Raw genomic sequence first — 11598 nt, forward strand, 5'->3', positions numbered from 1 at the left:
ATGCGAGTCGCGGGTCATTAAAAACCATAGCTAATGAGGTCAAGTCTGAAACTTTTATTTCAGAGCAGAGTCCCAATGTCGCACCTGCTGCAGTGGCCTCTGGTGGTTTTCAAGGGCACCAGTTTTTGTTTTGGTTTTTGTGTTTTGTATCCTAGTCATGTGATCCCTCCTTGTTTCCAGCTGTCCCTCATTGTCTAATTAGTTCTGTCTTTATAAGCCCTGTTATGTTGTGTTTAGTTTGCCTTTGGATTTTCAATGTTCTGTTTAGGTCTGTCGTGCTTTATTCGTGATCTGGTTCATTGTGTTTGGTTTGTTTGTTTGTTCACTTTGTTTAGTGTCATTACAATGTTTTTGGATACCTGTTTAGTTAGTGTTTGATTCACTTTTGTGCTTCATTTTTGCACTTCATGTTTTCGTCGATTTTGGTACCTTGCCTGTCCCTTTGTCATTTTTTTGGGATCTTTATTGTTTGGCAATAAATGTGTTTTGCTGCACTTGGATCTTTCCCTTGTTTATGTGATACCCAATCGTGACACCCAAACCTTAAATCTCATACACAAAGACTTAAACAGCTTTAATTTTGTCATATAGCACAGGTATTTAAGTGAAGTTTATTTATGAACTAATTGTTAAAGGATCACGTGATTATGATTGAACACAGCTGGTTCTGCATTAACTATGTATGATCCACCAGGTGATTCCTAAACCACTATTCACCTTATTCTCCGCCGACGAGCAGGTGCTGCCATTTGAATCTTTTTAGCTTGAGACTTCCGGTCTCATTTACTTCCATTCATTTTTTGACATTAAAAACTGCTCATTACGCTGCTTGATGTTGCAATTTGATATTTTCTAATTATATTATTCTACTTGGTCTGTATAGTCATGCAAACATTTGTTTGTAGAGCAAGTAGTTTGACCGTTTTCTGCCTTTTATTATTCCTAGTCATTTCTCCAATAGGCGACTGAATCGGAAGTTCTAAGAGAATCGCGAAAACAGGCGCACTTCCGCATTTTAGAATAAGGTCAATAAAGAGCCAGGGTTTCCCATTACAGTCATCTTCGATTTGAAGAATTCGCTCCATCCACCCCTACTTCTCCACCTTTCCCTTCATAGGGCGGCATGGTGGCCCAGTGGTTAGCACTGTTGCCTCACAGCAAGAACGTCACCGGTTCTAGTCCTTTAACAGGCCGGCTGTCGTTTCTCTGCGTAGTTTGCATGTTCTTCCCGTGCTCACAAGGGTTTTCCCCACATTCTCCAGTTTTCTCCCACATTCCAAAAAACATGCACTACAAGTAAATTGATCAATCTAAATTCAGCACTACAATCAAACTCTCATCCAGCAGCATATCTCTTCATAGCAATCATTTAGTCATCAGCTCTTATCAAAGGGGGAGTTGTCGAGTTCTACCTGAGCTCAAAGCTCCCCTCTCGCCCTGCAAACAGGAAGGAGCCCAGGACTCACGGACCTTTTGTGGTGGGCTCTCTCCCAGGACACCATGCCAAACTTGCTTATAATCAATCATCAGCTAAGTGTGAACTCTTCAACCATGTTAACGAGAGCGAGTGAGTGCAATGTCTACCACGTAACCATTCATTCATTCATTCTCTTTTCGGCTTAGTCCCTTTATTAATCCGGTGTCTCCAAAGTGGAATGAACTTATCCGCCAACTTATCCAGCACGTTTTGCGCAGCGGATGTCCTTCCAGCTGCAACCCATCTCTGGGAAACATCCATACACACTCATTCAAACTCATACACTATGGACAATTTAGCCTACCCAATTCACCTGTACCACATGTCTTTGGACTGTGGGGGAAACAGGAGCACCATCAGAAAACCCACGTCACGGACAATACATAAAGATCCCTAAAGGATTAAAAGTGCCTATATATCAAAAGAAGATAGATAAATGAGAAAATTTCTGTCATAAACTATAGTAAAACAGCTTGTCAAAAGCTGTGAACAGATTACATACAGGAATAGAGAAAAGAGCACTCTTTAATTATCAGCTGTTAGTCAGCGCCCACTCTTTTTTCCTGGTCATTGCACCTTTGCCATGTGCTGTGTAAATGCAGACATTTGGATATGAGTCACTTTTAAAAAATGATGTAAGCAGGTCATCAAAAAGATGGATACAGTCACAAAATCAGAATTGACCATCAAGATCTGCAGTGTAAATGCAGCCTAACATGTAATAAAGTTGTAAATAATAATCAGATTGTTGTACAGAGCAATCGTTCGAGAGCTGCGCAAAATTTAGCATTTTAACCAACAGTAGACCTACACATAAGGCGTAATAATATTAGTGTTGTTTCACCATGTTTGAGAAATAACAATAATAATAGTCATATTAATCTTTATTTTACATCCACAGAATCGTGAGAAAATTGTGATCTGATTTTAATAAAAAATAAATAAAAAAATGTTTTTAGCCAGATAATCAATAATCATTTAGCCAGAATTGTGCAGCCCTAGAAACCAGGATACTGACAACCTGACCATAGATTAAGCGAAATAATGGCTCTTTATAATGCAATAAACAAATATAACACTGCATTTGATTGATTTTGTCTGTTTGCCCAAACTAAAATTGGCCAGTGTTTTATGATAGATTGATAATAACGGATCCAATCGACAATCCCAGAGAGGTATCTTATTAAGTGATGCAGATTTGTTCTTTTCTAATTTGTACATCCATCAAGACACTTTAACAGAAAGACAAAACCAAGAAAACAGTGCCGCATACAGTGCATTGATTTTTCTCTCAGGATTATTAATGGACTACTCCTCCCCCAACATGATACAGATCAACTTCTTCCACACACAGAGACATAAATAGACACATACACATATGCATATCTCAGCAAATCAGATTGCAAGCGGTCAGAACACTAGATGTTCTCTCTTCAAACACAGAAAAATAAAATGTTTCATTCAAAATATGGACAGTAAAGTCATGGTGACTTTAATAAATGGCTATGTTAGAGCAACTAAATCAAAGATTTACGGTGCTCTTGGAGCCAGCACTGAATTTTTCCCACACATCGGAGATAACCTCGTAAATTTGACGCCCTGGTATGTCGGTGTATCGACGTGCACTTCCAATCAAGACATAAACGGAAGGCAAGGTTACAGAGCGACACCTGCCAAAAGCCATCCGGCATGCTATGAAATTTCAAACTCTATCTCCATTCATATGGCAGATGCCAAATTTATTCTCAAACAGATGCTTTGTTCATTTTATCAGGCTCTATATTTGTAAGATCAAACACTACGGATGGGAGTTCAACTAAAAAAGACCTTCACATTCTGTCTGATTCATCGAGGCTATCGAGGAAGTGAATTTAAAAGTTATTTGAGTGACTTGGATTGTATGTCATGTGATCTAGCGATCGGTGAACGCTCACCTCTGATTCCCCCACACTAGTAGCAACAGCTGGGCTTCCACAGTTTAAGTAGCCTCCCAGCACACTGACTCGCAACTCTTCACACTATAAACACATTGAAAGCTCATGTAAGGGATTCCCGTCGGCTTGACTCATAAAAGAAGTCTGCTGATATTAAACTGCCTGCTATTGTATAAAATTCAGTGCAATACCTTTTCAGAAATATACACTGCATGTTTTGGAAGCAAAACAAGTAGAGAAGTAAAAAAAATGTTCAGATTTCTCTCTTAAATTACAGTGCAACTTCAATGTTGTGGGTGAAATTCACCATGTCTTAACTTAAATGATCATAAATAAACATTCAATGTAATAAATAACGGGTGAATTTAACATAATAATAATAATAATAATAATAATAATAATAATAATAATAATGCACCCATTAATTTATTTGATTTTCGGCTTAGTCCCTTTATTAATCTAGGGTCGACCACAAACTTATCCAACATTTGTTTTACGCAGCAGATGCCCTTCCAGTCGAACGCATTACTGGTATCATTTTAAAACATTGAAAGGTAATGCAGAATAGCTTGGCATATTGTTTTATAGTACATCAAAGATAAATATAGCAGAGTGAGTTGCTGAATGCAGAACAGGTTTGAATTGGGTGGGTGAAAAGGTTATGTTTCATACAGCAGGTCATTTATACATGTACTGTAAAAAATGAAATATAGCTTCCATATAGCTTCTGTACCCACCCATTTCCATCCTAAAAATGTGCAGTAGGATGCCTGAAAGCAGCTGGGAATGACAGACTATGCCAGGATTCACAGTGTCAGTGTACAGGCATTTCAGTGGAGCAGTAAAGACCCTCATAATCATAACAATGGCCAAAAGTATGAGCAACAGTGCTGCTCAATCTATTTCACAAACTGTTATGTCCCCAAAAGTACAGATAAACATATTGCCAAGTACACCTCATAATAAGACAGCATGTCCACAGAGGATTTCTATGACAGTGTGAAAAATGTCTTTATAACAGTAGAATCATATCTAGTTTTATACTTTATCTTTCACTGGAAAGAGAACCACAAGAGGATTTCTAGAGTTCTGTGATAAGGGGCTCTGTGTTTTCAGTTAATAAGATCTCAGAGAACGTCTGTACTCTCTGTTGATAGATGAAACACAACGTCTTTGCCAAGTGTTGTGAGCAGCAGAACAGGTAAGCTGGTCAGAGTTAAAGAGATAGTTCACATAAAAATTTGAATGATCTCATGATCATATAATCTCACTCATGTGGTTTTAGGCTTTTATGAGTTTCTTTCTTTCATTGAACACAAAAGAAGATGAAGATGGTTGTTGGCACCCATTGACTTACAAAATCAATGAGTGCCAGCTACCAGCATTTTTCAAAATATCTTATATATTTGTGTGAAAAAAGAATGAAGAAAGGTTTTACCAAGTGAAGGAGGAGTAAGGTAATGATGGAATTTTAGTTTTCGGGTGAACTATCCCTTTTAGCTTATTTAGATGAGGGGAAAAACACATCTGGGGCCTGTTTCAGAAAGGAGGTTAACTGAAAACTCAGAGTATTTTAACCCTGAAATGAGAGAAACTCTGGGTTTTCTGTTTCAAAATGGCAGGTTTGTTAAACTCGAGAAAGCAGGGTAAGTCAAGCCTGTTTCTGAAAGAGAGGTAACTTTAATTCAGAGTCAGTTACTGTGGTAACTTACTCTGTGAATCTAACCTGGTCAGAAGCAGGTTTTATTCTCTAAACTCAGAGTTTCTGTCTGTCTCCTCCCCTTTTTTAAAGATGAAGCGGTATTTCTCGCCATAGCCTTGCGTTTCCACCCACCTATTTTAATGCTCATTTTGGATACGTGCATAAAAACGATTGATTGAAACATCATGATGCACATAACTTTTTTAAATATGCATAAAAAACGCGCATAACTGAGTAGGATAAACTTTTATTCGATAGAAAATGTGCGCATAAACTACGATGGAAACACTTTTACTGAACAAATTACAATATGTACATTAAAAAAAGATAATGATCATATGATAATGAAAATGTGTGTAAATGGACAAACCAGCAGGCTGGGCACACTGTAACATGTCTTAAATATTGTTTTAGTCATTCTAAAATGCCTTAACTGTTTCAGTATTAGTGTATATTATTAATTACCTCCGAACGTCTGGTGCGTGTCAAGAGTCTCTGCGTCTCATGGCTTCAGACGCCCCCACGTGTTCATTGTGTTCGAGGCGCAAGTACATTAATTAGGCTAAATAAAGAATTAATTGACGCAGCTTCTTCTACCACAGTAAATTCTGTTTTTACTGTTGATATTTGGTGCCAGTTTAATCACGAAGTGACTATTTTTTTCTCTTTGACTCGTTGGATGGAATTTTATTCGCATCTTTTATGCAATATTCCAGTTTTGCACATAAATTTATGTAATATATTTGGATGGAAACATAGCTATTGCCTACATTTTAGTCACACACAGAAGAACTGTACTAGAATGGCTTATGCTTTTTTAATAAATAATTAAATTGAATTCACCTTCGATATGCACTGTAACTAGATTAATGGGATTATTATTCTTTCTAAAAATTATTTTTAGTAATGCTTACCTTCTAAATGTTATATTAACCTCTATCACTTGATCAATAAAAAAGGCAGACACACAAGTGCACTGTCAAATCATTTAAAACTAATAAATGTATAAAAGAAAGTTTAGAAAAAAATATATAAACGTCACAAATTACATTACTTATTTTATTATACTTAAATATTTAAATACTTAAAAAGTTAAATTAGGCATTAACTTGAGCAGCTGTTTTCCTACGCTGTCTCTTCTTCACTGATGGTTGCTTCTTTTCAAATATATACACTCATAATTGCTATAACTTTGCATGAGAACATCAAGTTCAGCTGGAGAAAGAAATGGTGATCTCTTTTATAAGATATTGCCATAGTCACTCGTAATGTCTGCGCTCCATTGATAATGCCTTTTTAAAGTCACGGTGTGCGCGCTTAACTCTGAGTTGGTCTACTCGAAGTTGATTGACCCAACTCAGATCAGCTGTTCTGAAACCGAAAACTCTGAGTTTTTAATCTCTCGGTAAATCAACTCAGAGTTCAAGTTTAAACTCTGAGTTGTTTGAACCTCCTTACTGAAACAGGCCCCTGGTGTTCTTGAAATGTGTTTAAACACTTCAGCATATTCTAAAATGACAGCACTTGAACTGTATCATTATAATGACTGAATTTGAATGTTCTGTTTTTAAACTGTTCCAATGGTCTGGACTGATTTACAATTTGACAGTCACTACGATTAAAACTATGCCTTACTATTAACACAACATGCACCATAACTCTTGTCTCAGTGCACACAAAACAAATGCTGTTTAAACAACAACAGCTGCCTAAGGAGATGTTTCCAACACACAGCAATGAAGCATGCAGTAAAAGGTTGAGAAATATCACAAAACAATATTATAAAACGAATTAATCTAACTGAATAATTGGATAATTCCCAAATATAAAGAAAGTTGAAAAAATCTATGAGTAACGGGAAAGAAATGAATAAAAAATCCAAATATGTGCTTTTTCATGGGAGAGGGTGTGGGTAAACGCAAGGTAAGAAGTGTAAATGTGGCTGATAAGGACCCTTTAACACCAGGAAAACCTTTGAAAGTAGTTTTGTTCAAGATAACAAGATAACAGTAAGGGTAATTAGATGCAATTACCCCAAAGTACCACATACTTATCACATGTGAGATCTAAACTTAGTGAGGATAAACTACAGGGATCTGTGTGAACTGTGTTAAATACAGCAAAAATTCAGCACCGAATACAAAGACTATTCAAGACAGTGAGTCTCCTGGAGGGACGCTCCATATGCTGTAATTAAAAAAAGACACTGGGATGCCAAAATTACTTTTGCTGGGCTAAATTGGTGTCTGCCTACATTCAACATAATTATGACCTTTGTAAGATAAAGCACTCCGTCAACTGAGTCTCTCAGCAAAAACAACATACACAAGTAAAAATGAAGACAACTGAGATGAGACATATTCTACCTTACAAATTAGAAGGACAAATCAGGGTTGCTATCAATGTTACAGGAACTAGTTATTTTACAGTAATTCAGAAAATTATAGCTGATTATAAAAAGTATAAACAAAGTTTATTTTTAGGTAAACGATTATGGGACATTATTTTTACCCATATTTTGACATTTTAGTTTTACACAAGTTATTTCAAATGTTTTAATATTTTTACTATGCTATATAAAATCTTTTTTATATATATTTAATTTGATGCAGACACCAAAATAGGACGTTTTGTGTTTGACCCAAGTATATTTCAGGTGTCTTTCTAAAACTAAAACTGACATCAGTCACAAAATACTGCAAAATACAATGCATAAAACTTACTTAATGAAAAAGTATTTATAAGCAAAAGTCAGTACGAAAGTTGTACTATGTAAATGAATAGTTTAGTTTTTTCAATAGTTTTGTGACAATACTGTTCATAAACAAGTAGCTCCTCCAGTAACATACTGTAATTAATCACTAGCTATTTGTAAGCAGTGCACGTTGAACATACAATATCCACAAACAAAGCATGCAGACAGCGTCCATAACGGCGTGGTTCAAACTTGCACTAAAGTTTTAAAAAGCAGATTTCAGAAATCACTTACCGTGGACTACGAGAAGGGTGTTTGAGAAACACCGTCCATTACTCGACCTTCAGAAGAAACGTCCCGCTGCTCACCGCTTCCAAACGCGGCTGAAGTTCACGCAGATCCGAGCCGTCTTTGCTTCAATCCTCTATAAAAGTAGGACAAACTCCCGTTGCTAAAGGTTAAAACACGGATTCAAAACACATGTCTGCGTCCATCCTCCTGGAAGAGACTGCTGGAAACTGCCTTGAATCCCGCTGGAGAGTAGCGCTTCTCCCTGCCCCCTCACACCGGACCGCCGCTGGCAGGAGCGTGAGAGTGAGCGAGTCTCTGTTTCGGTCCCGACCGCTGATCTGGAGCGACAAGCTGAAGGGCTACGGGAGAGGGGCCGCGTGCGGGGGAGCGCGACGGACGATACGCTCAAGTTCATCAAACAACTTCTATTGCAATTTTTATTGAATGTTGAACTGTAAACAGACCATGGGAAGTATGTTTATTAAACATTGTAATGCTGACGTGATAATATGTCGACCATTTTTTAAATAGCCAAAAATGCATAGTTTGGGTCATTGGCAGCTTTAATTCTTTTATGCCAAAAAAAGGATATATTAAGTAAAGGTCATGTCCCATGAAGATATTTTGTACATTTCCTATTGTAAATATATTTAAAAAAATACATTGTTTGCTATGTAGCCTATGCACTTTATATAGACAACGATTTCCTCAGTATTTTAATTTCTGTTTGTTTTTAAACTCTGCAGATTCCAGATTTTCAAATAGTTACTCGACCAAATATTGTCTTTACAATACACCAGTGGAAAGCTTATTTGTTCATCTTGCAGGTGTTATAAATGTAAATAAAAAAGACACACAACTAAATAGTGAAACATCAGAAGACTATAGAACAAAAAAAAAAATCTTATGCATGTTGAAAACGGATTTAAAGTTAATTTTTTTGTTGTACGTTAATTATTTAATCATGAAAATATTGTTGAGCATCAGAGCATGGCATTTCACAAGCATACCAGTAACAAAAATCTTTTTGGGTTCACATGTGCTGTTCCTCAACATTATTTTCTCTTTGTATTATTCAAAGTACAGTAGGTAATATTTAACACTTTGAAGATTCTTCTCATTTTGGGGGTCATGCTTATGCTACACTGTAAAATATCCAACTCGAAAAAATAGTTGAAATTACTTGTTTTATTTATTTATTTATTTATTGTTATTAACATGTTTACTTGACCTATTTAAATTCTCTTCATTAAGTTAAAAATATTAGTTTTGTGAGCAAAACTTTGCAAGTTCACCTAAAAAAGCTTCTGCTAACTTGTTACTTAAGTTGAGTTAATCTCAGACCTCCTCACTAGAAAAAATAAAAATTACAGTATTTCTAACCCTATCAACAATTATAAAAAAAGAAACACCAATAGTAACATTAATGTCAACATAATAATAATGCTAGTATAATTTGAAATTATTATTCATTTGTAATTTATGCTTTTGCACATGCAGAAAGACTATTAATGAGAATTTCCATCTCACATTTACCTAGTTCGCTCTACAAAACGAAACGCTTAGCGCATATGAATGTTATTTTTGTATTTAACTGTTATGTATATATTTGGAAGTTTTTCCCTAACAACATTCAAATGAAAATTTGAATGCCTAAAAAGATCAAATAATAAATCGAAATGCATTCTCAAATGAGAAATCATTTGTATTTGATATTTAACTTTTATGAGCAACTCCTGTAATAATTAAATGACAAATCAAATGCTCAAAGTATAATTCAGATGGAGTAAACAGACATCTTATTCGCACAGTCTTTTTTTTCCCTGTGAAGCATTACATTAGTATTTTTCCCATTTGTCCTGCCATGTTCTTGTTTACTGTTATTGTCGTTTTGCCTCCTGTCCTGTTTCTAATTCCGTGTCTAATAAATGTTTTGTTAGCATTTGTCTCTGTTTTATTTATTTATTATTTCAGTTGAACTTTGTTGTGACAAAGTATTACTTCTTAGTATCAATTTCCATAGAAGGTTTTTAGTTTTTTAGGTGATGTTTTTAAAAGTTGAGTAAAAAAGCAAAAGCGAAAGGAAAAAAGTATAATTTATTTATTTATTTATTTATTTTTTTGCACTGGCTTAAATTTTTTTTACAGTGTATGTGTTTTAATTAAAGTTAATTAATTGCTAATAAAATAATGATAGTAATCCCACTGTAGGAGTGCAGTCATTCAATTCATAAACTGCTCCTGAACTTCATCATGACATAATTGGTGTAATGGAAAAAAAATGGACATAGTGAGATTTCTGTTCTCACAGAGTCTGAATTTTTATAACAAAGGTTTCACATTGAAACAATATATACTCTAGTCTGAACATCAAAAACCTATGCTAAAAGGGTTCCACATATTAAAAACTGATAATAACAGTCAATATGTGACGAGAAAGAACTAAGTTAAAGTGTAATAACTTGCTCCAGTCCTACAAGACAACAATCTCCACCCTTATTGACAATCCTACATAAAGTTTATTGGTTTGAGCAGAATAGTCTTTTATAAGTTTTCTGGCCTAGAGAGTCTTTGAAATATGACTCATTATTGTTTGAGGTACAGAAACACAAAGAGCACAGGCGAGGAGTTTGTTATATTGTGAGTAAGTACAACCGGTTCTGTCTATTGACTACGCTATAGGCTTCTTCTTAGAGGCAAAACGTTGATTTTTATTACTTGACATTAATTTGCCTGATATTTCACTTACTCTGAAACATTATATTTCAGAGAACATTGTCAAATTAAGAGTTTTATTGTGACAACAGGACTAATCAACAATAGACTTTGCATGCAAATACACTTCCATGTAAGTTGTCAATTTTGTAAATTTGTGTAGTAAATACAGATTGTACATACATATATTTGTAGGGGGTTTAGTGGAGGTCTCGGTAGGACAACAAAAATGTCCTATCATGTATTTATTGATTATAACCTGACTTCAATTCACTAAACTATTACTTAAAGCAGTAATACAACTATATGCACTCCAAGAGTACAGCAGATCAAATCATGTGGATAACACAAAATATGTTTAGGTATAGGTAAACTGTAGGTAAACATTTTTTTTTTACTATACATTACCTACCAAAAGTCTTGGCACCTAAGGGCAGTTTTAGGAACAACAAATAATAATTTGACTTAGTTGATCATTTGGTATCAGAAGTGGCTTACATTATAAACAAAGGCCTCTAGATTACGCTTATTTTACCAAAATGAAATATGATCAAGCCTTGATTTTTAATGATTTAATTAGGGCAGTAAGGTCTGACTTTGCTTAGACCAAAGTCTTGCCAGTTAACAGAATAATGTACAGTAGAAAATATACAGCAGTGCAGTGGAATAAGAACATGCAGTGGAATAAGAATGAATATTGTGCATGACTCCCATAAGCTTGGAGGACTGCATCCATTCATCTCTGCAATGACTCAAATAACTCATTAATAAAGTCATCTGGAAT

The 11598-nt window shown here is 35.3% G+C and overlaps 1 protein-coding gene and 1 long non-coding RNA gene across 3 annotated transcripts in view; one reads left to right on the forward strand and one right to left on the reverse strand.

Annotated features, from left to right (window-relative positions):
• lzts2a (leucine zipper, putative tumor suppressor 2a) overlaps positions 1–8439 on the reverse strand; it is a 148147-nt gene extending 139708 nt beyond the window's left edge. Inside the window, 2 exon segments of one of the 2 annotated variants that reach the window (NM_001442345.1) lie at positions 3412–3495; positions 8103–8439. The gene's annotated coding sequence lies outside the window, so the exon portion shown is untranslated. 2 annotated transcript variants of the gene reach the window in all.
• Positions 4941–8599, forward strand: LOC141377005 (uncharacterized). The gene is made up of 2 exons (XR_015505913.1): positions 4941–6586; positions 7770–8599. It is a non-coding gene; the product is annotated as an uncharacterized LOC141377005 (long non-coding RNA).
• Positions 8600–11598: the final 2999 nt, after the last annotated feature.

Source organism: Danio rerio, chromosome 13 (assembly GCF_052040795.2).
Source record: "Danio rerio strain M-AB ecotype USA chromosome 13, GRCz13ab, whole genome shotgun sequence".
NCBI lineage: Eukaryota > Metazoa > Chordata > Actinopteri > Cypriniformes > Danionidae > Danio > Danio rerio.